Consider the following 27,291-nt stretch of genomic DNA (forward strand, 5'->3'; position numbering starts at 1 on the left):
TCTTGCCTGCCCAATTTGATTGGATACTATGATGCAGTGACAAAAGAACTGGATGCAGGGAATAACTTTGATATTATATACTTGGATCTTAGAAAGGCTTTTGATACTGTTGCACATGGAAGAATGCTGCACAAATTGGAGTAGTGTGGCATTGGAGGCAAATTGCTGCTATGGATAAAGGGGTGGTTGAGGAGGAGAAGACAGTGAGTGGTAATCAATGGACACTGGTCATCGTGAACTAATGTTATTAGTGGAGTTCCTCAGGGTTCAGCGTTGGGTCCATTATTGTTTTCTGTATTTATAAATGATATTGATGATGGTATATCAAGCTTAATGTCCAAGTTTGCAGACGATACAAAGGTTGGCAGGGTTGTCAAGGACACTACTGACACTATGCTGCTGCAACAGGATCTGGAAAGGTTGAGCAGATGGGCTGAGAGGTGGCAAATGAAGTTTAACATTGACAAATGTAAAGTACTACATATGGGAAACAGCAACCCCAGAGCAACATATCAACTCTGTGGTACTACACTGACATTGGTAGAGAATGAAAAGGACCTGGGGGTAATTGTGCAGGCAGATATGAAGTTCTCTGTGCAGTGCAGACGGGCTGCAAGAGTAGCTCATGGTGTATTGTCGATGATATACAGGAATTTTTATAGCAGGAATAAGGAGGTGACCACTTGACCACTGCCTTATACAAGGGAATAATCACCTCGATTATTCCCTTGTATAAGGCAGTGGTCAAGCCACACCTTGAGTACTATATATAGGTAGGTCTGGAGGCCTCATTTCAAGAAGGATATAGAGCTGCTGGAATGAGTACAACAAGACTAGGGAATGGAACAAAGGGGTGCTCTTACAAAGAAAGGCTTAAGTTTTGCAAATTACAGTGTCTGGATACTAGGCACCGGCGAGGTGATCTGATAGAGGTGTATAAAGCCTTGAATGGTTTGAGCATGCTCAATGCTGATAGGATTCTTCCTCTTGCTCAGAATAATCACCTGAGAGGGCATAAATTCAAATTGAGGAAAGACAGATGTAGGATAGATGTGCGTAAATTTGCCTTAACCCGCTGGCTTAAGGCAAATTTACGGTTGGTGGAACAGACTTCCATCCCTTGTCGTGGAAGTTGATAGCCTAAATAAATTTAAGGCTCAGCTGGACAGGTATTTCGAGCGAACAGAGATGTGAAGTGGAAGTGATTTTTTTTTTTTTTTTTTCTGCTGCATAACCTTGCTTTCTTGCATCATATGCCTCTATCAGTGTTAATGCTAATACCCGTAGATCAAATCAACCAAGTAACTATAATTGCCAGTACCGGCCTCCGTGGCCAAACCTAGTAAAGAATACTAATTAGCAAAACATGTAATTATAATATAATACCAATTGTTAATTATAGGTAAAAGGATACACTGAAAGGGACTTTATCGAGGGCTAACCCTCCCAGTATATCCCACTCATAATTAACAGAGTTATCTGTTTCTGTTGTCATCTGCCTGTATAACATGGCCAAATATGTAATATTAAAAGTTTAGTGGTTAAGTTGATAAGTAGTTAGGTAGTAATTTAGTTGTTAACAGGCAGGATGACATTTAGGCCGACCGATAGCTACAACACATATATATAGAAAACTTGAAGAAGCAAATTTTGGTCAGCATGTTAAATTACATATGTTCATATATTTATATAGATTCGGTTTTATATTTTCGGCCTCTACCAACATAACTAACATAATATCCGATTAAATAGCATGTACCTATTTTACTAAAGCTATAATAAAATATATTACAACGGATGTAATGTACTATCTAATATAGATGGCATTAATCCGATCTCGATTATATTGCATTATATTATATTACTTTATATAATTGTGTGTGTGTGTGTGTGTGTGTGTGTGTGTGTGTGTGTGTGTGTGTGTGTGTGTGTGTGTGTGTGTGTGTGTGTGTGTGTGCATGCATGCATGCGCGCGCGCGAAATTAAGTACAATATTTAAAGATGGGATGATTTGCCAATTTCACGAATAGTTAATCCATGATATGATAACTATTCGAATTAGTAGTCTTGCTTTTTTTATATTTACCTGCCTTCCCTTCTATCACATACACTTAATAGATTAATAATTAATAGACATTAAAAAAGATAAATAATTACAGTGAAGTGTGCTTTGATTTCTATTCCTTGATGTATTAGTATTAGCAATGGCCACATGGTGCAAGGAAGCCTATGGCTTATTATGCTGCACCAGCCAAAAATAAATAAATAAATAAAATAATAATAATTAATAAAAGAAAAGGAAATAGACAACCTATGTGTTACCCTCCTCCCATAGGTAATTATCCAGCTGACCTTTGAATTTCCCCAAACTTGTCAGTCTCTACTATCCACGTAGGTAGCATATTCCAGTAATTTATAACTCACTGGCAAAAATAAAACTTCCTGCAATCCAGTCTAAATATCTCCCCCCACCCGTAACTTGAAATTATGGCTCTTGTTTTAGAATTATTTAACTATGAAAATTTCGTCCTCATTCATTTTGCTTATGCCTCTCAGAGCCTTAAACACCTCAATCAAGTCTCCTCTAAGTTGCAAAGCTTCCAAGCACTGCAACCCACATATTCAAAGTCTTTCCTCATATGGACGCCCTTTTGCAGATTTCACCAGGCGAGTTACCTGTCTTTAGACCTTTTCAAGAAGCACAACACGTTTCTTTAGGTACAGTCTCCATACCTGAATGCAGTATTCCAAGTGTGGTCTAACATTAGCCGTATATAATGGGATTATGAAGTCCTTATCTCTAATAGCAATTGTTCGATAAATCATTAATAGGACACCATGGGCCTTCCTTGCAGTCAGTCTACAATGCTCGGAGAACTTCATGTTTAACCGAATCGTAACACCCAAGTCCCTTTCCTCCACTACAGGCTTTAGTTCAATTCCGCCAAGTGTATAAGTTATTTTGGGGTTACTGATGCCCAGGTGCAATACCTTGCACTTTGCTGGATTAAAGCAAAGGTGCCATTTTTTTTATCATCCGTGAAGTCTATCTAGGTCACTCTGAAGAAGCTCTACTTGACGGTGATCATTACTCTACCGATCTTTACGTCATCTGCAACAACCCTCTGCCTCCTGCCCTGAAGCCATCCAGCTATCCATCTAAGGATATTTCCTGTGATTCCAACCTGTTCCAGCTTCTAAGGTAACCAGCTCATGTGGGACTGAGTCAAATGCTTTGCTGAAATCCAAATTAATCCAAATTAACAATGTCGAAATTATTCCCTAAGTCCGGCTCCTGAGTGACCCTGTCAAAATAGCTAACCAGATTAGTTAAACGTGGTGATGTGGCAGAGGACCTTCCAGAAATTCTGCTGGTATTTCAGAATAGCATCAGTCCAATCCAGTGCCCACAGCTTAGGTTCTAGGCTAACATCAAAGGTATGTGTGTTTGCTGTGCACTGACCCATGGAACCTTAAAAGGTGGGGGGAGCATCCTGGTGGCTGAAATGTCCAGCCACCAGGATTCCCCTCAAAACACCACTTTGGCCCCGTCTTTAATAAGATGGGTGGGCCTAAGCTGGCTCACCCAGGATTGATAGGCTAGTGGGCTCATCTGTAAGGGTTAACCATATCAGTGTTAGTGCTCCTACCTTCACAGTCTGAAGGACAGGTTTCAGGCTGTCGGCAGTGCAGATAGGCTGCCTGAGTAGCTCTCGCATTCTGAATACATTTATTGCTTCCCAGTTAGTTGGCATCCTTTTAGGCTTCATAGTGTATGGGGAACCCAGGCACTGAAACAAAATAAAAACAAATATGAATCCTAATCAAAACTCTTCTTTTGGGACCCCAACGTAGTCCCTACCAGAAAACTCATTCAAGGACTCAGATAATATCGTTTTAGCAAAGAAACAGTGAAACTGAAGAAATATCAGGTCTAACACCTTGATACCTGATAATTCACTCTATTTATGAGAAGCCCATACAGTAAATTTGTAATTTTTCAAACCTTTATCCAGAATGGTTTGGAAAGGTTAGCAAGATCTGCTAAAACAGTCAAATGGCTTTGCTCAGTCAACTTTCTCGTAAAGACCAGAAGTGACAAACATTTAGAACAGTTCCTGCAAGCAACAGCTACTGGGGAAATGCTAATAATAGTTTCTCCATCCCCCTCCCCACACACAAGACACTGAATTCATCCTGAGGTGTCATCTCAGAATGGAATCGCCTTGAAGTGTCTGAAGAAGAAATCGGTTCTGAACTGAAATATTTATCCATAGGGATAGGAATCCTGCCAGAAAGTTCATTCTTATATTTAATTCACTGTCCCCTTAATCAATCAAAGTTGGCCTTATGTACACCCTTTAAGGTGCTTTTTGTACCAGAAATATGGATAAATGGCCTGCATTCTATTTATTTATATTTTCGGCATCAAGAACAACAAAATAACATCACGTTCAGCTACAAAATCCACGTGCATTAACTGCCGAGACCATCTGTATACTCACAAACGGCCAGAAGTGGAAGGAAGAAGATGCTTAAGGAGAGCTAAACATAACATACTTGGAAGTGAGAAAAGTAGCGAAACCTATACCCAACAAGCCTTCATACACTCAGAATGTAGCAGGGAGATGCTCCATTGGAACTCAAACAGAAATTACTATACCACCCACAGATCATTTACTCCATTGCATGCTGCTTACTAAGCTCTCAAAAATCAGCACAAAAGGACCAATCAGCTGCCACTCCTATATCAGTACCTCTTACTGCTGCAATGATAACAGAACAAAGCAGTGGAGAAAACCCCAGAAATGTCCCACGAAGTGCAAGAAAAAAATGGATGTCGAGATGAAGGAGGTACTGACAATTCAAACTTGGAACTCTTTACATAGGAAGAAATGAACACAGGATAGCATCCATACTTCCCCAACAACGATAAATCCAAGGCTGAGGAAAAACAAGCCCTTAGGAGTTCAGAAGCTGACAGATCCATCAAATCCAATTAATGGCTATTCTTACAGTGAAATTGCCATGGACTCCAGAAAAATACTGACAACATCAAGACCTCCTGATAAAGCTTGAATCAGTTTGCTTTTGCTTACAGGAAGCATTTTTGTCATCATAGACCTGATTTGGGGCTCAGACAAAATAGTATTCCAGCAGTACCAAACACACAATTTTTGGGGCTTGTTTTTGATAAAAAGTTGACTTTCCTTCATCATATAAAACACCTCTGCACGAAGTGTATATGCAGTTAAATAGCATTCGTTCTCTTTCATCTGGTGCAGACCAATGCACTCTACTATGCCTTTGTCATGCACTTGTGTGATTAAAGTTAGATTATAGGTCTTGAGTATATATACACATCTACCAAAAACAGTGTACTTCAATGGCTTGACTGAATCTGTCCTAAGACTATCCATATTGCTACTGGAGCATTTTGAACACCTCTGTCCTAAGCCAATTAACCATCACTATCACATCTATGAAAACACTTGTCTCTTCAGTACACTTTAAAACTGAAATCCCTGCATGGACATCTGTTTTTGAGCCACAACAGGAAAACTTGTTGTGGCAGTCTGATAACACCTATCAGACTGCCAGTCATTCTTTCGGCATTCATGTCCAAGCACTACTCCACATCACAGTGCATATCACAGTAGACAAGTTTGCCTAATCACCAATGCAAATCACTCCACTTTGGCATACTCATGTTCCATCATGCAAGTTCCGTAAGAATTGGGTGAAGTCTGACGCTCCATCTTCTGTTGCCCTGCAGCTTTGTGTAACACACTGAGCTGAACATTCTTACTTACATTCTTAGTCCAGACACCACCATATCTGACCAGATTCTCCTAGAATGAGTATATACACTCTACATGCTGTAGAGTTAACCTTGGATTATGAAGGAACCTGCCAATACCAACAGTTTATTGTACATACTGATTCTTTGAGCATATTATAAACTTTATTAGCATTGAGATGCATATCCCATCCGGTCCTTTCTCTGATTCAGCAGATGAAAAATTTTCTCTTTGAATGTGAATTCGAGTCCTGCTTCTGCTGAAACCCTAGCTGTATTGGAGATTGGGGGAAATGATTTGACTTATACCCAGCCAAATCAGCAATTCCCGAGAATAACCTTGGTCTGTACCCTATACAAACTACAGGCAAAATTATACAATGAGATATATTCCAGTGGAAAGATTCTTGGAATGAACAGATAGTTACATGAAATAAACTACATAAACCACTCATAATAACTTTAATAAATACAACAACCAAATTAAATTAAATGCAGTATAAATCTGTATATTAAGTTAAAAGCAATAAAAATAATTAATAGATAAAATAAAAATATATATGAATATTACAGAGTTAAAAGAAATAAAAAGTAACATCAAAGCTTTCAAAGGCAACTGCCTCCTTAAAAGAGGAAGATATCATTCAATTTGAGAAATTTGGTGATATCTTCCTCCCAGAATTGCCTCCCATGTTTCCCATAATCAGCAGACTGTTTTTTTTTTTCATGCTCCCCGTATGATCTTTAAACCTACATACTGACTCCTCTATATAACACTCCCAAATTTTTCCAGATGATGCACTTATTGTCGATCATTTGCATAGGTATTGGCACCAGGAATGAGGGTCAAGAGCTTGTGAATTTGTTCTTCAGAATGTAACACCATTAATAGAGATAGGAGTTCGTATTTATCTCCCCTTCAAGACTCAAGACCATAATCCTTGGAAGGGATGAACAGTTTGGGCCTGGCACACTCCTGAGCCATTTCTGGTCTCCATGCATGCATGGAGGATAATTCCCATGCTCCTCCAGTAACGTGTAACGGATCCCACTGGTATTATTTAAGGATGTACCATGGCTGTAAAGTTACACTGTTGACAAAGGTTGCAAGTTGGCTTTGAAAGCTTTGGTGTTGCTTTTATCACTTTTAATTCTGTTAATATTCATATATTTTATTTTTATCTGTTTATTATATTTATTGCTTTTAACTCCTTAGTTTTATCAATCTGTTCTACTTTTACATTAAATATACAGTTTTATCCTGTGTTTAATTTTAGTTTATTTTATTAAAGCCTTTGTTATATATATATATATATATATATAATATTAAGGATAATATAAAGAACCATTAGAATAAGTAAATCAATCCAGTAATAATGCCATCAGGGATCTAAGAAAACGCAAAAAAAAAATATATATATATATATATTATCGCTTTTTACCGACAATCTAGATGACTTCAACTGGGGCCAACCACCCAGAATGAAGGCAAAAAACGACAAGAAGTTCTCTGTTTCTGTGATGATCAATATATGCTAAGTAATTTAAATCTAACCAAATATAAACCAGAATAGGCAGGATGTAAATCGAATATAAATAAATCGAAAGAAGATAATAAAAGTTAAAAAAATTTAGAAATATTAGAATCAAAGGTAAGAAATATAAGTAAAATATAAATGTAAGCATATATTAATCATCGTTGACCCGACAGAGAACGTGATTTAATGATTACAATAAGATTAAATATATAATACATACTACATATTGACCGTATCTAGGACATAATGTAATAGTCGTCAAAATAATGTGGTGCCCCCTATGTGATGGATACGGTAAAAATAAATAATTAAATTAACGCATAGAGAAACATGCAGATAGTAAGAAGAAAAACTAAAGGAGTAGGAATAATAGAACCTGACCTCCATAAAGGCGAAAAATAGTGGTATAGATAAGAAATAGTTTCTCCTACGTCCTCGGATTGCCCTAATAATTTCGGAGAAATAAAAGTAAAGAGTGTAGGACAGTTTAAAGACACTACAAGATATAAGTTGTGGCTCGGGTATGCCCGGAATCGCAAACCCATTCCTATAGTAGGACCCTGAGCTGAATTTGCATGTTATCTCAGTGTGAACTTAAGTAAATTTAAATGAATTTAACTATATATATTAAAAAAAAAAAAAAATTGTTACACTGTAATTTGCAAGCCGGTGGGTACAAGTTTTCTACGCCGTAAGACACCAAGAATGCAAAGTGTATCCTATTTACATATATACATGGCACTAAATATAACGATTATATTGAAAATTATATAAAAACAATAGGTTCAGAAAACAAATTTTTGAAATTAATTATGTTTATCGCTTTCCTGAAATGATATTTCAGGTAAGCAATAGAGAAATTATTATTGATCAATCTACATTTATCTACATTATACAGAAAGAGAATTCCAAGATAACCTACTTATATATAGATACGTAGATGATATATGTGTTTTTAATTGTCCACATTTTGTCCAGGATTACAGTAAATTATATCCAGTAGAACTAGTATTGGAAAAAACTAATAATTCCGATACTATAGCAAATTATCTGGATCTTCATATAGAAATATTCCATAATAATAATATAGACGTAAACATATATAATAAAAGAGATGCATTTAATTTTAACGTAGTCAGCCTTACAAATTGGAAATCTAATATATCAAAATCAGTGCATGCTAATATAATTTTATCGCAATGTCTAAGGATTGCTTATATCTGCAATAGTAATAAAAATTGTTCAGCGGGCTTAACAGTGTTGTACGGCAAGTTGATCAATAATAATTTCCCTATCGCTTTCCTGAAATGATATTTCAGGTAAGTGATATTTCATATTTGTTTTTATTTTGTTTCAGTGCCTGGGTTCCCCATACACTATGAAGCCTAAAAGGATGCCAACTAACTGGGAAGCAATAAATGTATTCAGAATGCGAGAGCTACTCAGGCAGCCTATCTGCACTGCCGACAGCCTGAAACCTGTCCTTCAGACTGTGAAGGTAGGAGCACTAACACTGATATGGTTAACCCTTACAGATGAGCCCACTAGCCTATCAATCCTGGGTGAGCCAGCTTAGGCCCACCCATCTTATTAAAGACGGGGCCAAAGTGGTGTTTTGAGGGGAATCCTGGTGGCTGGACATTTCAGCCACCAGGATGCTCCCCCCCACCTTTTAAGGTTCCATGGGTCAGTGCACAGCAAACACACATACCTTTGATGTTAGCCTAGAACCTAAGCTGTGGGCACTGGATTGGACTGATGCTATTCTGGAATACCAGCAGAATTTCTGGAAGGTCCTCTGCCACATCACCACGTTTAACTAATCTGGTTAGCTATTTTGACAGGGTCACTCAGGAGCCGGGCTTAGGGAATAATTTCGACATTGTTAATTTGGATTAATTTGGATTTCAGCAAAGCATTTGACTCAGTCCCACATGAGCTGGTTACCTTAGAAGCTGGAACAGGTTGGAATCACAGGAAATATCCTTAGATGGATAGCTGGATGGCTTCAGGGCAGGAGGCAGAGGGTTGTTGCAGATGACGTAAAGATCGGTAGAGTAATGATCACCGTCAAGTAGAGCTTCTTCAGAGTGACCTAGATAGACTTCACGGATGATAAAAAAAATGGCACCTTTGCTTTAATCCAGCAAAGTGCAAGGTATTGCACCTGGGCATCAGTAACCCCAAAATAACTTATACACTTGGCGGAATTGAACTAAAGCCTGTAGTGGAGGAAAGGGACTTGGGTGTTACGATTCGGTTAAACATGAAGTTCTCCGAGCATTGTAGACTGACTGCAAGGAAGGCCCATGGTGTCCTATTAATGATTTATCGAACAATTGCTATTAGAGATAAGGACTTCATAATCCCATTATATACGGCTAATGTTAGACCACACTTGGAATACTGCATTCAGGTATGGAGACTGTACCTAAAGAAACGTGTTGTGCTTCTTGAAAAGGTCTAAAGACAGGTAACTCGCCTGGTGAAATCTGCAAAAGGGCGTCCATATGAGGAAAGACTTTGAATATGTGGGTTGCAGTGCTTGGAAACTTTGCAACTTAGAGGAGACTTGATTGAGGTGTTTAAGGCTCTGAGAGGCATAAGCAAAATGAATGAGGACGAAATTTTCATAGTTAAATAATTCTAAAACAAGAGCCATAATTTCAAGTTACGGGTGGGGGGAGATATTTAGACTGGATTGCAGGAAGTTTTATTTTTGCCAGTGAGTTATAAATTACTGGAATATGCTACCTACGTGGATAGTAGAGACTGACAAGTTTGGGGAAATTCAAAGGTCAGCTGGATAATTACCTATGGGAGGAGGGTAACACATAGGTTGTCTATTCTTTTCTTTTATTAATTATTATTATTTTATTTATTTATTTATTTTTGGCTGGTGCAGCATAATAAGCCATAGGCTTCCTTGCACCATGTGGCCATTGCTAATACTAATACATCAAGGAATAGAAATCAAAGCACACTTCACTGTAATTATTTATCTTTTTTAATGTCTATTAATTATTAATCTATTAAGTGTATGTGATAGAAGGGAAGGCAGGTAAATATAAAAAAAGCAAGACTACTAATTCGAATAGTTATCATATCATGGATTAACTATTCGTGAAATTGGCAAATCATCCCATCTTTAAATATTGTACTTAATTTCGCGCGCGCGCATGCATGCACACACACACACACACACACGCACACGCACGCACGCACGCAATTATATAAAGTAATATAATATAATGCAATATAATCGAGATCGGATTAATGCCATCTATATTAGATAGTACATTACATCCGTTGTAATATATTTTATTATAGCTTTAGTAAAATAGGTACATGCTATTTAATCGGATATTATGTTAGTTATGTTGGTAGAGGCCGAAAATATAAAACCGAATCTATATAAATATATGAACATATGTAATTTAACATGCTGACCAAAATTTGCTTCTTCAAGTTTTCTATATATATGTGTTGTAGCTATCAGTCGGCCTAAATGTCATCCTGCCTGTTAACAACTAAATTACTACCTAACTACTTATCAACTTAACCACTAAACTTTTAATATTACATATTTGGCCATGTTATACAGGCAGATGACAACAGAAACAGATAACTCTGTTAATTATGAGTGGGATATACTGGGAGGGTTAGCCCTCGATAAAGTCCCTTTCAGTGTATCCTTTTACCTATAATTAACAATTGGTATTATATTATAATTGCATGTTTTGCTAATTAGTATTCTTTACTAGGTTTGGCCACGGAGGCCGGTACTGGCAATTATAGTTACTTGGTTGATTTGATCTACGGGTATTAGCATTAACACTGATAGAGGCATATGATGCAAGAAAGCAAGGTTATGCAGCAGAAAAAAAAAAAAAAAAAATCACTTCCACTTCACATCTCTGTTCGCTCGAAATACCTGTCCAGCTGAGCCTTAAATTTATTTAGGCTATCAACTTCCACGACAAGGGATGGAAGTCTGTTCCACCAACCGTAAATTTGCCTTAAGCCAGCGGGTTAAGGCAAATTTACGCACATCTATCCTACATCTGTCTTTCCTCAATTTGAATTTATGCCCTCTCAGGTGATTATTCTGAGCAAGAGGAAGAATCCTATCAGCATTGAGCATGCTCAAACCATTCAAGGCTTTATACACCTCTATCAGATCATTGGTTTTATACACCTCTATCAGATCATTGGAAATGATATTTCAGGTAAGCGATAGGGAAATTATTATTGATCAACTTGCCGTACAACACTGTTAAGCCCGCTGAACAATTTTTATTACTATTGCAGATATAAGCAATCCTTAGACATTGCGATAAAATTATATTAGCATGCACTGATTTTGATATATTAGATTTCCAATTTGTAAGGCTGACTACGTTAAAATTAAATGCATCTCTTTTATTATATATGTTTACGTCTATATTATTATTATGGAATATTTCTATATGAAGATCCAGATAATTTGCTATAGTATCGGAATTATTAGTTTTTTCCAATACTAGTTCTACTGGATATAATTTACTGTAATCCTGGACAAAATGTGGACAATTAAAAACACATATATCATCTACGTATCTATATATAAGTAGGTTATCTTGGAATTCTCTTTCTGTATAATGTAGATAAATGTAGATTGATCAATAATAATTTCTCTATTGCTTACCTGAAATATCATTTCAGGAAAGCGATAAACATAATTAATTTCAAAAATTTGTTTTCTGAACCTATTGTTTTTATATAATTTTCAATATAATCGTTATATTTAGTGCCATGTATATATGTAAATAGGATACACTTTGCATTCTTGGTGTCTTACGGCGTAGAAAACTTGTACCCACCGGCTTGCAAATTACAGTGTAACATTTTTTTTTTTTTTTTAATATATATAGTTAAATTCATTTAAATTTATTTAAGTTCACGCTGAGATAACATGGAAATTCAGCTCAGGGTCCTACTATAGGAACGGGTTTGCGATCCCGGGCATACATGAGCCACAACTTATATCTTGTAATGTCTTTAAACTGTCCTACACTCTTTACTTTTATTTCTCCGAAATTATTAGGGCAATCCGAGGATGTAGGAGAAACTATTTCTTATCTATACCACTATTTTTCGCCTTTATGGAGTTCAGGTTCTATTATTCCTACTCCTTTAGTTTTTCTTCTTACTATCTGCATGTTTCTCTATGCGTTAATTTAATTATTTATTTTTACCGTATCCATCACATAGGGGGCACCACATATTATTTTGACGACTATTACATTATGTCCTAGATACGGTCATACGGTCAATATATTTAATCTTATTGTAATCATTAAATTACGTTCTCTGTCGGGTCAACGATGATTAATATATGCTTACATTTATATTTTACTTATATTTCTTACCTTTGATTCTAATATTTCTAAATTTTTTTAACTTTTATTATCTTCTTTCGATTTATTTATATTCGATTTACATCCTGCCTATTCTGGTTTATATTTGGTTAGATTTAAATTACTTAGCATATATTGATCATCACAGAAACAGAGAACTTCTTGTCGTTTTTTGCCTTCATTCTGGGTGGTTGGCCCCAGTTGAAGTCATCTAGATTGTTGGTAAAAAGCGATAATATATATATATATTTTTTTTTTTTGCGTTTTCTTAGATCCCTGATGGTATTATTATTGGATTGATTTACTTATTCTAATGGTTCTTTATATTGACTTGATTGATTGCTTGCAACTGCATTGACTCATAAATATTATTTACATATTAGTTACAGTTATTGTCGTTTTAACTTTCTTTGTTCATTTTTTATCAATAATTATATATATATATATAATATATTAAAAAAAAAAACGAAGAGGAAGGGAGAAGAAAAGAAAGAGAAAAAGAACAGTACATGTACCTGAGTGCGCTAAGTAGCAAAACAGGATCATCATCATCAGCCATTTTCAATCCACTGCAGGATGAAGGCCTCTCCAGAAACTTTCCAGTTCCTTCTGTTTTGAGCACTGGCCATCCATTTACTACCCAAAAACTCATGAATTTCATCTATCCATCTCCGTCTTTGTCTTCCAGGTTTTCTTCTAGCTCCTCTTGGGTACCATTCTGTTATTTTCTTAGTCCATCTGTCATCATGTCTTCAAGCTATGTGTCCTGCCCAAGACCATTTTAGTTCTTTAGTTTTGATAAGAATGTCCTTTACTTGAGTTTGCTGCCTAATCCATGTGTTTCTCTTCTTATCTAACAGTCTGATTCCCAATATAATTCGTTCCATTCTTCGCTGTGTAGTTCTTAGCTTCTCTTCCATTCTCTTGGTGAGTGCCCAAGTTTCACTTCCATAAGTCATGGTGGGGAGTATACATTGATTCATTATTTTACATTTCAGACAAACTGGGATATTGCTCTTCAGTATGTGACTATATTTCCTGAATGCTATCCATCCAAAATTTATTCTTCTCTTGACTTCCAGCCATTTATCATTATTACAGCTAATAACTTGTCCCAGATAAGTGTATGACTCCACCTTTTCAATTACTGCTCCTTCAATCATTATTTCCCTTTCCGGGGCATACTTGTTCATCATTACTTTTGTTTTAGCCATATTCATCTTTAGTCCAAAATCCTTACTAACTGTGCATAACTGATTAAAATTTTCCTCTAATTCTTTGGGATCGTGGCTTATGACCACAATGTCATCTGCAAATCGCAAATGGTTTAGGTACTCTCTGTTCCCATTGACTCCTTTCTGCGACCAGTCTAATCTTCTGAAAGCTTCCTCAAGGGCAGCAGTAAACAGCTTCGGAGATATTGTGTCTCCTTGTCGGACTCCTTTCTTGATTTTAAATTTGCTACTGTCTTTGTCTAGTCTAATAAAGGAGGTAGCACTCTCATATATTTTCTTCAAAATCATAATATATGGAGTATCTATGCCCTGTCTTTCCAGTGCCCGAAACATTGCCTTATGCTGTATGGAGTCAAATGCCTTTTCATAATCCACAAATGCCAGGCATAATGGTGTTTTATATTCATTTGCTTTCTCCATTAGCTGTGATATTACGTGAAGGTGATCCATAGTTGAGAATCCTGTCCTAAAGCCAGCTTGCTCTTTCGGTTGATTCTCATCAAGTATTCTTTCTAATCTGTTAGTAATGACCCTTGTGAACAACTTGTAGATATGGGATAACAAGCTAATTGGTCTATAATTTCCAGTTTCTGATTTATCTCCTTTCTTATGCAGCAAAACTATGATTGCATTATTCCACTGCTTAGGCATCACAGGCAAAACAGGATACAAGTATATAAATAAGTATTACAAATAAAAGTAAAATGAAATAGAAGAAAATATAGATGGAGAAGTTAACCACAAAATGCCAGGCCTAGATGAAGAAAATAAGAGAGAAAGAATCTTAAGAACCTAAAAAAAAAAAAAAAAACATCAAGTAGAATTAATGCTGAATTAACAGGCAAATCATGTGTACAAAAGCTGAAAGGGAAATGACTAAAAGTGAGAGGAAGTTAATAAAGATACAAATACAAATTATTGAAAATTAAAAAATTGATACATAGATCAGGTATTTCATCAGGGGGCTACACCTGATCATGTACCAAACACATCCAAGGCCCTCTCTATGAAGTTGGGTACTTACACACCTAGCTTGCCTAGTATCCTTTAAACTCTTTTCCTTCTCTTTACATCTTTCTACTTTCTGCTCTTCTTTCTTCCATCCTTTGAACTATTAGTGCAATACGAGGGTGATTCGGACATTCTTACTTTTCTTATTCTCACTATCTTTGCCTCTACATTTTTAATATCTTTTCCCTCCCTTACCTTGCATCACTTCCTTTTTCTATGCCGTTACCTTGTTTTACTTTTAACTTGCATACTTTCCCTTTTTTACATACTCTTAACTTACATACTTTTGACTTAATTTATTAATCTAAACACACTGTGTTGGGGCTACCTTACTCATGTTTCTGGAGATCAATTTTTTATCTATTTTATTTTAATAGTTTCTCCATCAGGGACTGCCTTACTCAGTTTTTTTTTTTTTTTTCCATTTTATTTTAATAGTTTCTCCTTCAACATGGGTTTGCATAGAAACACAGTGTTTGGTACATGATCAGGTGTAGCCCCCCTGATGAAATACCTGATCTATGTACCAATTTTTTAATTAAATTTTTTGATTTTCGATTATTTGTATCTTTATTACCTTCCTCTCACTTTCAGTTATTTCCTTTTCAGCTTTTGTACATATGATTTGCCTGTTAATTCAGCCTTAATTCTACTTGATGTTTTTTTTTTTTTTTTAGGTTCTTAACATTTTTTCTCTCTTATTTTCTTCATCTAGGCCTGGCATTTTGTGGTTAATAACTTCTCCATCTATATTTTCTTCTATTTCAATTTACTTTTATTTGTAATACTTATATATATATATATATATATATATATGGGTTGGTGTATTTATTGCAGTTATTAGTAGTTATTTTCCAAATCCCCAATGCCTAATTGAAGAATATATCAGATAAAGCCATGTAATTAAAAATTAAAACACGCAGTCTAATCTGCACTGGAACTGTAAAGAAGTTGTTCTTGCTTGACTGCACACAGGATGCAGTCATCTTACACACTCTTTTCTGCTGAGGGATCATGACCCTCCCTTGCACATGAGGAATCATGTGCAAGTCTTGTAATACCATTATAATTATAAAATATTTTAACTGACTGGTAATTTTACCAGTGTGTGAAATGTGTTTTTACTGCTTTTACCAATCTGACTGTGCCTTATTATGCTCATTCAGATTTTATGAGAAGAGCACATGTCAGATGTTTTTAAATTTTTAAAAATTAACTTTTTACAAATACAAATAATATCAAGCATTTGTTTTTACCCATTTACTGCTTCTTACTATATTTTTTTCCCTGTATATATTTTTTTATTTGGTAACCTTTCTAAAAAATTACTAAAAATCATTATTTATCTTATACTTTTTTATGACATGGTCATGGTGCACTGTAGTCTTAGTTACTTTTGTGCTCGTTAAACAAAAATTTTAGATTTTTTTTTTTTTTTCTGTATATTTTCTCTGTTTATTCATTTCATTACCACATTAAGGAGAGAATAATTTAAAACAGATTGTTAATTATTGTTCTTTGGCATTTTGCCTGTTTGTGATTACAAATTGTGTTACTTGTTACTTTGGTGCCTCCGTAACCAGGTGGGCAGGAGCTGCAGTGCGTGGCACACGCTTCTTGATTAGACCGGGGTTTGAGCCCGTGAATACGAAATACGGAGGATACGGAAAGGTCAGGGAATGACCACCGCATATCCCCGGTGCAATATGGCCTTAGTTGCTAATGCTCCTAAAAACCAAATAACAACAGCAACTTGTTACTTTATGGTAGTTGTAGTCTGCAGTAATTCTTGGAAAATTCACTAGAGAGCAACAATAAGTCAGCATTTTGATGCTCATGAATCCCATATGCTTCTTTCATTGAGGGAAATGGGAGAGAAAATATGCCTCATGATTGAACAGAAGGCCAAAGTTTTCTTTTTTTTCCTTGTCCAAGCAAAAAAAAAAAAAAAAAACTACTACACAGATTGTGTGTGTGTGTGTGTGTGTGTGTGTGTGTGTGTGTGTGTGTGTGTGTGTGTGTGTGTGTGTGTGTGTGTGTGTGTGTGTGTGTGTGTGTGTGTGTGTGTGTGTTTTATCTCATTGAATGCTTGGATAAAAGATGATACTTTGCTTATCCCAGCAGTTTGAAGAAGAAGGCTATGAAAAGGAATAAAAATGGCTAGTGAATAAAGAAATAATTGCACGAGTCAATGTTCATTTCCAGAAAATACTGAAGCCCCCTGAGTTCAGCTTGTGAACTTGGAATATCCTGTTGTGTTCGGAGAATACTTGACATTCCCATACAAGGTCACAGTGCTGCCTAAACATTTCTGAAAATGTTAAGTTGAGATGACTTCGATTCATTTGCATGGGCATAAATTCAGATTCACACAACACCTGTTTTTCAGATGAAGCTTGTTTTCATTTGGACTAGGACTGTGACCACTTACTATGGGTGCTCTCACGTAGAACGCAGGTGACCACTTACTTGGAATCAGCAGCCTAAATGAACAATGTAAGTCAATGGGAGTGCATGCAATAAGAGCGTGTGGACAGCGGCATTGCTTCTTGTTTTAATCCCCCAGCTTACCTCGACAATTTAAGCTTACTGGTCTCAGGGAAGTACAGATGTCACTCAACTGGGTACGCAATGTTCACACCTCTGATATAAATCTGGCCTTCAGGCAATTTTTAGAACTGCTGTTGCTGTAGAAAGCACGAATTCACGGAGATGTAGAGAAAACTTGTAATCCAAAAGTTTTAAACATGGATACTGAAATTTTGATTTCAGACTGACTTTTATGGATTTATGTCAAATGCGCAATATGGGACAAAAGTGTCAAACTGCATTAAACAGGAATACCATGGAGAAATGCTGACAAAAAACAAAATTAAAAAAAGTAAATAAAATAATAAAATACCATTATATTTTTTTATTTTCTCAAAGTAACAATTCTTTGTTTTCTTCTTATATTTATTTGTAAAGTGCTAATAAATACTGTAAGGAGAAATAGTTGGTCAGTCAGTGTTTTTATTATTCGAATTGGAAACATAGCATTTCTCTATTCATTCTGAATATTTAGAAACTTCCAATTCATTACATAAATTATGATATTCAAAATTTTGCCTACTGTAATGTACAGACATTGGGTATGCCTATCAGTTCCTTATTGTTTTCAAATCTTGAAAAAAAAAAATTAAATAAATAATCATTATGACAACGAAGAAATAGTTTTGGAATATCTAAAATGAACTTTTCATTACTTCAGTTTCTAGATTTATACTTATTGTTTCTAAGAACATCACATTAAATTTTATTATCATTGAAAACAATTAGAAACTTTTTTTAAAAAAAGTTTCTTATTGTTTTGCTTTGTACAACAAATTGCAGCCTGCACGGTGCGTAAAATATGCATTATATTTTAAATGAAGACCTTAAAGAAGACAGTAACTGATAACACCTGTCGGTTTCATATTTCCTCCCTTCTAATTAATCTCAGTTTCCCTTCTGCAGTTAACATTAAATGAAACTTAATTAATCTGAAAAATGCATGTTGTATGATTTTCATTACTAAGCTATACCTAAAAATCACTGATAATCATCCAAATTTAATCCGTTAATCGAAAATGTGATTCATCCCCCTCTCCACCAAGTCACGTGAGACAGTGGGGTCCACAAAAACGTATCGGAATTGGTTGGTGCTAGTTGTGCTAATCCACCTGCTTGCTTAAATGAATTTTTATTTAAGCTCGCTGGTTGTCGACGCCACACATTCATTGCAACATGGACATTGAAGCTTTTATTTCCAAGGTGTATCTTCGACGACCAATATGGGACAAAACAGAAAAATTACATTCGAACAGGAATGCTGTGAAGAAATGTTGGAAAGAAATAAGCCAAGAAAATTAATTACAACAGAAACTCAATTAAAATTTAAAAAAATCACTATATATTTCTATAACAATTTGTTGATTTATGTACGCAGTGCGTTACATAAATATATATAGCTATATAACATCTATATATATATTTAAATAATGATAATGTATAAATCCAGTAAAATATCTTTTAATACTTTGATATATATGAAATCTATTTAATATTAAATAAATATATATATATATGTATATGGTATGAGGCACAGAATTATATAACCGGGTTAATATTTGTATTTTGCTGTTTTTTTGTTTTTTTTATAAATATTTTTGTGTACTGTATCATCATTTGTATAATCGAAAATCTATGATATTAGATTATTTGACCAAATTATGAATTTTAAGGAATTTTTCTGAGAAAAAGATGATAATTGGACGAGAAGAAAGATGATAATTGCATAGAAAGTGGGCTGGATACTTTAATCAATGCAAGAGTTCCCAGATATGTTCCGAGCTTTTAAATATACATTTCATTTCAATCTATATATATATATATATATATATTGCCCACAATGGAACGTAGAACATGTATTTTCATTAATGGAGCAACATTATAAATAATATGGAGACAAATACTGTGAATAGTATTTTGTTAATAACTTTTTCGCGCATATAATTTCAAAATGGATTGAAAAACATTTTATAATTACTTACTTTGTAATCCGAACTTACTGAAAATGATTGACAGTAAGGATAAATATGTATTGTAATTTTTTAATAATAATTATATCATTTTTAAAATGTTATCGTTTTTAAAACTAAAAGTGTCCTAGTTTTTTAATTCTATCTAGATCTCGTAACCCCCCCCCCCCCCCGCCTTTCGGAGATAAGTCTTAAAAAAAAAGAATGATTGCAAGAAAACCGATATTGGCATTTATTTATTTATTTTTTTTTTCTGTGCAATTCTGGTGTTTTACACTGGAAGAGACTGCAGGATTGCTCGGCATTGGACGATATACTTATGAATATAATTCTATCTTATGTTTAAAATATATTATTTTTTGTCTTTGATTGTTATGCTTCTTCATTTTTCGATTTGTAGTTATGCTACCTCCTCTCATCTTTCCAGTTTTTTTTTTTTTTTTTTCATTCTCCTCAACTGTTGTCAATACATAACATGTATTCATATGTAGTAACTTCTGAACACTTTGCAACTTTAGCGTGTTTTTTTTTTTTTTTTTCCTTCGATAAATTTTAAATTCTTCCCCTACAGAAACATTATTCCCTTCCGCTTTCAATTATTTCAGTGCTCATTCCAACGAATATTTAATCGAATGTCCTGCAATGGGCATTAGTAAACAACCCACTGCCTCTCTTTTCCCCTAATTATTTATCTATTGATAAGTTTTCACCTGAAAATTACGGGACACCCGCTGAATTGCAGGAAGAGATAATCGGAAATTTTACGGTAGCCGTTTACCTGAGAGCTAAAGGGATTACCGTTCCGCAATACAGTAGCGCCCGTAAAACCTACCCCAGTGAGAAGTTGCACCGGTCACTGCTTTCTATGTGTTCATACCCAGTGTGAGAAGCTTCAGCTGTGTGTCGCTGCTGGTTCCAAGTAAGAGGTCACCTGCATTCTATGTGAGAGCACCCTGTCTTGGGCAACAGAACTGCCAGCTTCCTGAAAATGTTAGTCATGAAAGGAAAGTATATGGATAGTTCTGTCAAATCATAGCTTAATTATGAACCCTTCTTTTTCAGCAAAATTGTTAACTCACAGCAATACCTGTATATGCTTCACAACAACTTTCTGTAGCAGCTCATGTCAATTCAGTTTCCCATAGACACTGAATGGTTTATGCATGGCAGTGCCTTGTGACATACAGCCTAATGTCTTGTTGGATTTGTTTGCCCACCCTGGTGTATTGTCAAGCTATTACCTGATCATCATAAATTTGGGTATTTTTAGCCACCTCTGAGTCTGGACTTAAATCCATGTGACTTTATTGTGAGGTTTCTTAAAAAAGGAGTTTTTCTGCAAGAAATTTGCTACTCTCATGGACTTCAAGCATGATTGTTCAACTATATCATGAAAATGATGAAGACATGTCATCTTGTAATTACAAACTTGCTCATCAATATAGAGGACATATTGAACATGTGTAAAAATTGTTCTAAGAATGAAAATCCATAATGTTTATTTTAACAATTAATGAATAAATGAGTCTTTTAAGAAATATTTATAAATATGTTAGCATTTTGTGGACTGAAAAGCCACAGAATAACTTATGAGAAAATAACTATTAGCAGAATAACTCATGGGGATGGATATCACTTCACTGCTCAAACTCTCATCTAACTGCAGCTCTGATTAAGAGGCTATACTCTCTAAAATTATTCAAACCCAGACTCTCCAAATGAATATAAGGTGCCTATGGTATACCAGCATCGAGAACCTTGGTTTTTCATAGTTAACCAATAAATATAGTATGTTATGGAGTTTTAAACGTTCCAAAGTCTACACATTTTTGTAGGCTTTGGAACATTGAAAAGAGGTCTTGTGGAGTGAACAGAATACATCATGTTCAGCTCTGATTATTGAGTATGGGATTGGAGAATGCTTGATGAACATGGCTTCTAAACTGTGCATTATCATAGCAACAAAATTTGGAGGAGTAAGCATTCTGGCTTGCACCAGGACCATTGATCATGTGCTGAAAATCAATGTGCACTATATGGTATATTGAAGTTTTGGACAACTTTATAATACATACACTCTGCCAGTTTTGTTAAGCTGGTGGACTTTTGATATTCCAGCACTGTAAGATTAACTAATTAACCACTTAAAATAATCTGCACTCTCTTACATAATAATGTTTTAAATGAGTGACTGTATCATATTACCCATTTCCGAATGAATTTGATATTTATTAGCTGATTATTATCTAGTTAACCATTTGATGCTGGAACATTAAAGGCCTACTTCTCTAAAAAAAATTGTACTGTGCTCTCAAAAATACATGAGCTGTATTATGGTAACTAGGAGTAAGAATAGGTGCATGTATACTTGCATGTACACTAATGCTAGGGGAATTGTAAAATTTTATGAATTTGAAGTATTGATTAAGTAATCACATGTGGACATTGTAGAGATATTGAAGACATGGTATCACTTATATATAAGCAATGCTGAATTTGAAAATGGAGAATACATTGTATGCAGGAAGGACATAGTGTAGTTTGTCTTGTGGCACTGGGGATCCATCTCTGCCAACTCCACATAGTATACTCTGTGTTGCAGTACAAACTCTGTTAAGAACAGAGATAGTGAGAGTTATTGTATAGTCTGCTTAATGTTGATATGTTGTTCCCTTGGCCACTTAGCTGCAGGGTCAAGGTAAGTCAAGTCTTAGAGTGTAAGGTTCTCTGGATGGGGCAAACACAGGTAAAGCTTGCCAGGGAAGCCCCTAAATTTTTTTTTTTTTTTTTTTTTTTTTGGAAAGGAGCACTGGGAGGGCAATTTGGGTATGGGAGTACATTAATGTAAAGAAGGTGGATGGTAGAGAGACTTCCACCTGGAAACAGAAGTTAAAGTGATAAAGGGGCACCCCTGTGATAGGAGCCCATTTTCTGCAGGGGAAGGACAATGAACATAGAAATATTTTGGGTATTAGGGTCCACAGGTGAAATGTTTGAAAGGGAGGTTGGTGGGAAAAGGATTGGATTTCAGATGAGGAGTAAAGTCATAGGGTCAAAATGCTCTATGGAGAGGGGGGGGGGAGATTGCACTGTGGGCACACAGTGCAATGTGGTAAAAATCCCACACTTGCCATGCCTCCAAAGGGGTAGGGGGAGCATGATGTCATCAAAGTAGGTTGCCCTACTGTGGTCTAATTTGGGGGCTGTCAGAACAAACACAATACACATAGTCTGATCCCTCACTTCCCTGTCACTTATTCTACACAATGATACTTTCCTTTTTTTTTTTTACCTAACATATATTTAGTATTAGTATTAGTAATGGCCGCATGGTGCAAGAAAGCCTATGGCTTATGCTGCACCAGCCAAAAAAAAAAAAAAAAATCCGAACAAAACAATGATAAAAATAAATAAATAATAATAATAAAAAAAAAAAAAAAAGGAAATTAAACCTATCATCCTATGCGCTTTCCTTACCCGAAAGTACTATCTAGATGACCTTTGAATTTCCCCAAACTGTCGGCCTCTACCACCCATGAAGGCAACTTATTCCAGTAATTTGTAACTCGCTGGCTAAAATAAAACTTCCTGCAGTCCAATCTAAACATTTCCCCCCATAACTTGAATTTATGTCCCCTAGTTCTAGCATCATTTATAATCTTGAAAATTTTGTCCTCGTTCATTTTACTGATGCCTCTCTGAGCCTTAAACACCTCAATCAAATCTCCTCTAAGGTGTCTAGTTTCCAAACTCTGCAACCCACATATTCAAAGTCTTTCTTCATAAGGACGCCCTTTTGCCGATCTCACCAGCCGAGTTACCCGTCTTTGCACCCTTTCAAGAAGCTCGATGTCTTTCTTTAGGTGCAGTCTCCATACTTGAACACAGTATTCCAAGTGTGGTCTAACATAAGCCTTATATAATGGGATTATTACGTCCCTATCTCTACTTGCAAAAGTTCGATAGATCATCGATAGGACACCATGGGCCTTCCTTGCAACCTGTTTACAATGCTCAGAGAATTTCATGTCTGACCGTATCGTAACACCCAAGTCCCTTTCCTCCAGTACAGTAATACCCCGAAGTTACGCGATAGGTGGGTCCGACGAAAATCGCGTAAGTCGAATTCGCGTAAGTCGGGGTACAACTTTGCATAAATTTTGCTTAATTGGGACCAAGGACTAAAAAAACACTAGTTTAGAAGAAAAATATTAATAAAATTGCAGTTCTTTATACATATTAATACAAAATATGTATTAAAAAAAACAAATGACTTACGTAAAAAAGTTATTTCGATGTCGATGGCTTCATAAAATCTAACAAATTCGTCTGACGACACAGCGCGTTCTTTTTTTCACGCAGAATTTCTTCGTAGCAAGCTAATAATTTTTTTATTCCTTGCTTTGTAGCTATAACGCGTTCTTCGTTGGAGTCTATGTTTTCTAAAATTTTTAAGCCCTTTACAATTGAGCCCTTTTCAATTATCAACCTGTCAAGTTTGCAATTGTCATGTGCTTTTCGCCGTTGCTTCATTTAGGCCTGTAGCACGTGCAATATCACATGGTCTTTCATTTCGCTCAAAGCGTTTCACAATTTCATATTTTTTCTCTATCGACAGAGGTGGACTGGCCATAAGCCTTACCGGGGAAACCCCGGTGGGCCAGTGTGATTTTGGCCATAAACCATAGTATGAGGCCACTATAAATTTTCCCGGGTAAGAATTTTTGACCCAGTCCGCCTCTGTTTATCGATAATTGCTTTTCTTTTTCTCTCTGAATCTGCAGTGTCTTCACCAGGACGCTTCCTTTTCACACCTTTTAATTAAGTATTTTACTCATTTTTAGGGAATAAAGCACAATTACAAAACGAGGAGGCACGCTTGATACGCATAAACAAAGCTGCGCGCATGTAGCAACTGAATAAACAACACCATAAAGGCAGAGATACACTATTAACACCTCACATTTCTAGGGGTTACTACCATAAAACAATAAAAATCCAGTTGCGTTTCTGCTAGTGAAATCTGTTATAAACTGGTAGTAAACTCGATCTAATTGCATTTGCGATTATACCGATAGCTGGAATTGTGTTGGTTTTTACGTTATTATGGTGAAATGTGTTTCCCCTTCACTGATATAAAAAACATAAAAGCAGCAAAGTTGAATTTTGTTCATCTTTCGCTCTCATTCTCCGCCGTCGCACCGTATATATCGATAACATATGAAAAACGACCTTGAAGATAGTGGGCGGCAGCGTTGCCAAACGAAAAAAATCAAGAACCGCGTAACTCCGAGTTCGCGTAAGTCGGGGTAGCGTAAGTCGGGGTATTACTGTACTGGGTTTAGTTGAACTTCACCAAGTGAATAAGTTTTTTTGGGATTACTGTTTCCCAGGTGTAATACCTTACACTTTGTTGGAGTAAAGCACAGCTGCCATTTTTCTGACCATTCCTGAAGTCTATCTAGGTCTCTCTGAAGAAGCTCAGCTTGACAATGATCATTAACTACTCTACCAATTTTAACATCATCTGCAAATTTAGACATCACACCCTCTATCCCTTCATCGATGTCGTTTTTGAAAATTAAAGACAACAGTGGTCCTAATACTGATCCTTGGGGAACCCCACTTCTTACATCAACCCAATCTGAGGAATAGCCATTTATCACAACCCTCTGCCTCCTGCCCTGAAGCCATCCTTCTATCCATCTAAGGATTTTCCCAGTGATTCCACCCTGTTCCAGTTTATAAAGCAACCGCTCATGTGGGACTGAGTCAAAAGCTTTGCTGAAATCTAAATAAACAATGTCGAAATTATTCCCTAAATCCAGTTCGTGAGTGACCCTTTCGAAATAGCGAACCAGATTTATTAAACATGATTTTCCCTTTACAAAACCATGCTGAGTATTCTTGAGAATTTCAATTCAATCCAAATGATCCTGAATTCCACCCTTGATCATTGCCTCCATGATTTTCCCTACTACTGAAGTCAGACTGACAGGTCGATAATTTCCAACTTCACTTTTAGAGCCACCCTTATGTATGGGAGATACATTTGCACTTTTCCAATCCAAGGGAATCTCCTCAGAGTCTAGTGATGCTCCCATAATTAGCCTCAATATGTAGTATGTAGTAACTATTCAATGCACTCGCCTCCCTTAAGATTATAGGGTATATTCCATCAACTCCAGGAGCCTTACTGGCCTGTAGGCTTGAAAGTTTTTTTTCATTAAATAATCTTGCGAAATTTCAATATCATTAATTACATATTTTTTAACTTTGCTCCCACAATTTCCCATTGCCACAAAAGGCTTTTCATTTGTAAATTCAATGCAAAATAACTGTTCAGTTCATCTGCAGCGGCAGCTGGTGTATTTAATACTATCCCCTTTCCCTTACGTAAAGGTCTGATCTGGTTTGTCCTGCTCTTCTTGGCATTTATATATGTGAAGAATTCTTTATCCCCCCCCCCCTCTTTGCTCTGTTTGCTAGTGATTTCTCATAAACTGCCTTTGCCTGTCGAACCTTTTCTGTGGCTCTATTACAGATCATCTTGTAGCTGTTATAGGCTTCAGTACTTTTTATTGCTCTGTAACCTTTCCATGCCACCTTTTTCTGCTCAAGTAATGTGGCAACTTCACTATTCATCCAACTTGGAACTCTCCTCGTGGAGTATTTTTTTAATGGTATATACGCATTTAAGGCATCTGTGATTAATGTTTGAAAAGCGTACCACAGTTCAAATGTATTCATTTTCTGCACGATATCTACCCAGTTAATAGAGGCCATGTAGTACCTTAAGGCATCGTAATTTCCTTTTCTGAAATTAAAACCCATTCCTTTGCGTTTTACTTCTGCTACCTCTCTCTCTCTCGTCATCATCCACCCTAGAACTCCGTGATCACTTCCTGCTACTGGTTCCTCTACTGTCAGCCCTGTTATGTCATCTGATTCATGTGTGATGATGAGATCTAGGATATTCTTTTCTCTAGTACTTTCCCTGACATTTTGATACAAATAACTGTCATCTAGTTGATTTAAAAATTTTGTTCCCCATGTCGAGTTTCCTTCCCATTTACTCCAGTGAATTAGAGGCAAATTGAAACCACCCATAATATGGCATTTAAGGGCAAACAAACTAATTGCTTGTAACATGACTTTCTCTCACTCATTTGCCTCTTCACGTCCATCATCTTTCAACCAGATGTGACATGGTTGCCACTTAAATGTAGACAATACAGCCACCCCCACAACTTACGTAAGGGTTGCATTCCACGGAACTCTATGTAAATCGGAATTTCCCTGAATGCTTATGCAGCACTTGCACCTATGTGCACTGAATTTGATTGAAGCAAAAAAGAAATATTTAACAAACACGTAAATAGAATTATTTATTCAATTTTTTATCTCATGCGCAGCAAAAATTACAAAAGTGTACAAAATTACAAAAATTTAAAAATTATAAAATTACAAAAAGAGAGAGAGCAGACAGGCATAATGTCAGAAAATTTTACCTTTTGAGCATCATTGCCAGAATCAACTCTCCAGCTCATAAGCACGCCACTGCAGAAGTTGAGGGCTGTGGAGATTTAGAAGGGTTTTTTTTCCAACACATCACAAAATTTCTCTGCAGCTGCAGAATTGTCACTGGCGACTTCACCGCATACTTTAATGTTTTGGAAACCAGCATGATGCTTGAACCTGTTAAACCACCCGTTGCTTGAACCTATTACACCATGTTGCTTGCCATGA

At 36.0% G+C, this 27,291-nt stretch overlaps 1 protein-coding gene across 2 annotated transcripts in view; it reads left to right on the plus strand.

The window, feature by feature from the left end:
- Positions 1–27,291, plus strand: part of raptor (regulatory associated protein of MTOR complex 1) — a 638,589-nt gene that overhangs the window by 529,961 nt on the left and 81,337 nt on the right. The gene's annotated exons all lie outside the window — the stretch shown is intronic.

This window comes from Mastigoproctus giganteus, chromosome 2 (assembly GCF_048544385.1).
Source record: "Mastigoproctus giganteus isolate SK-2022 chromosome 2, ASM4854438v1, whole genome shotgun sequence".
In the NCBI taxonomy this organism is placed as follows: domain Eukaryota; kingdom Metazoa; phylum Arthropoda; class Arachnida; order Uropygi; family Thelyphonidae; genus Mastigoproctus; species Mastigoproctus giganteus.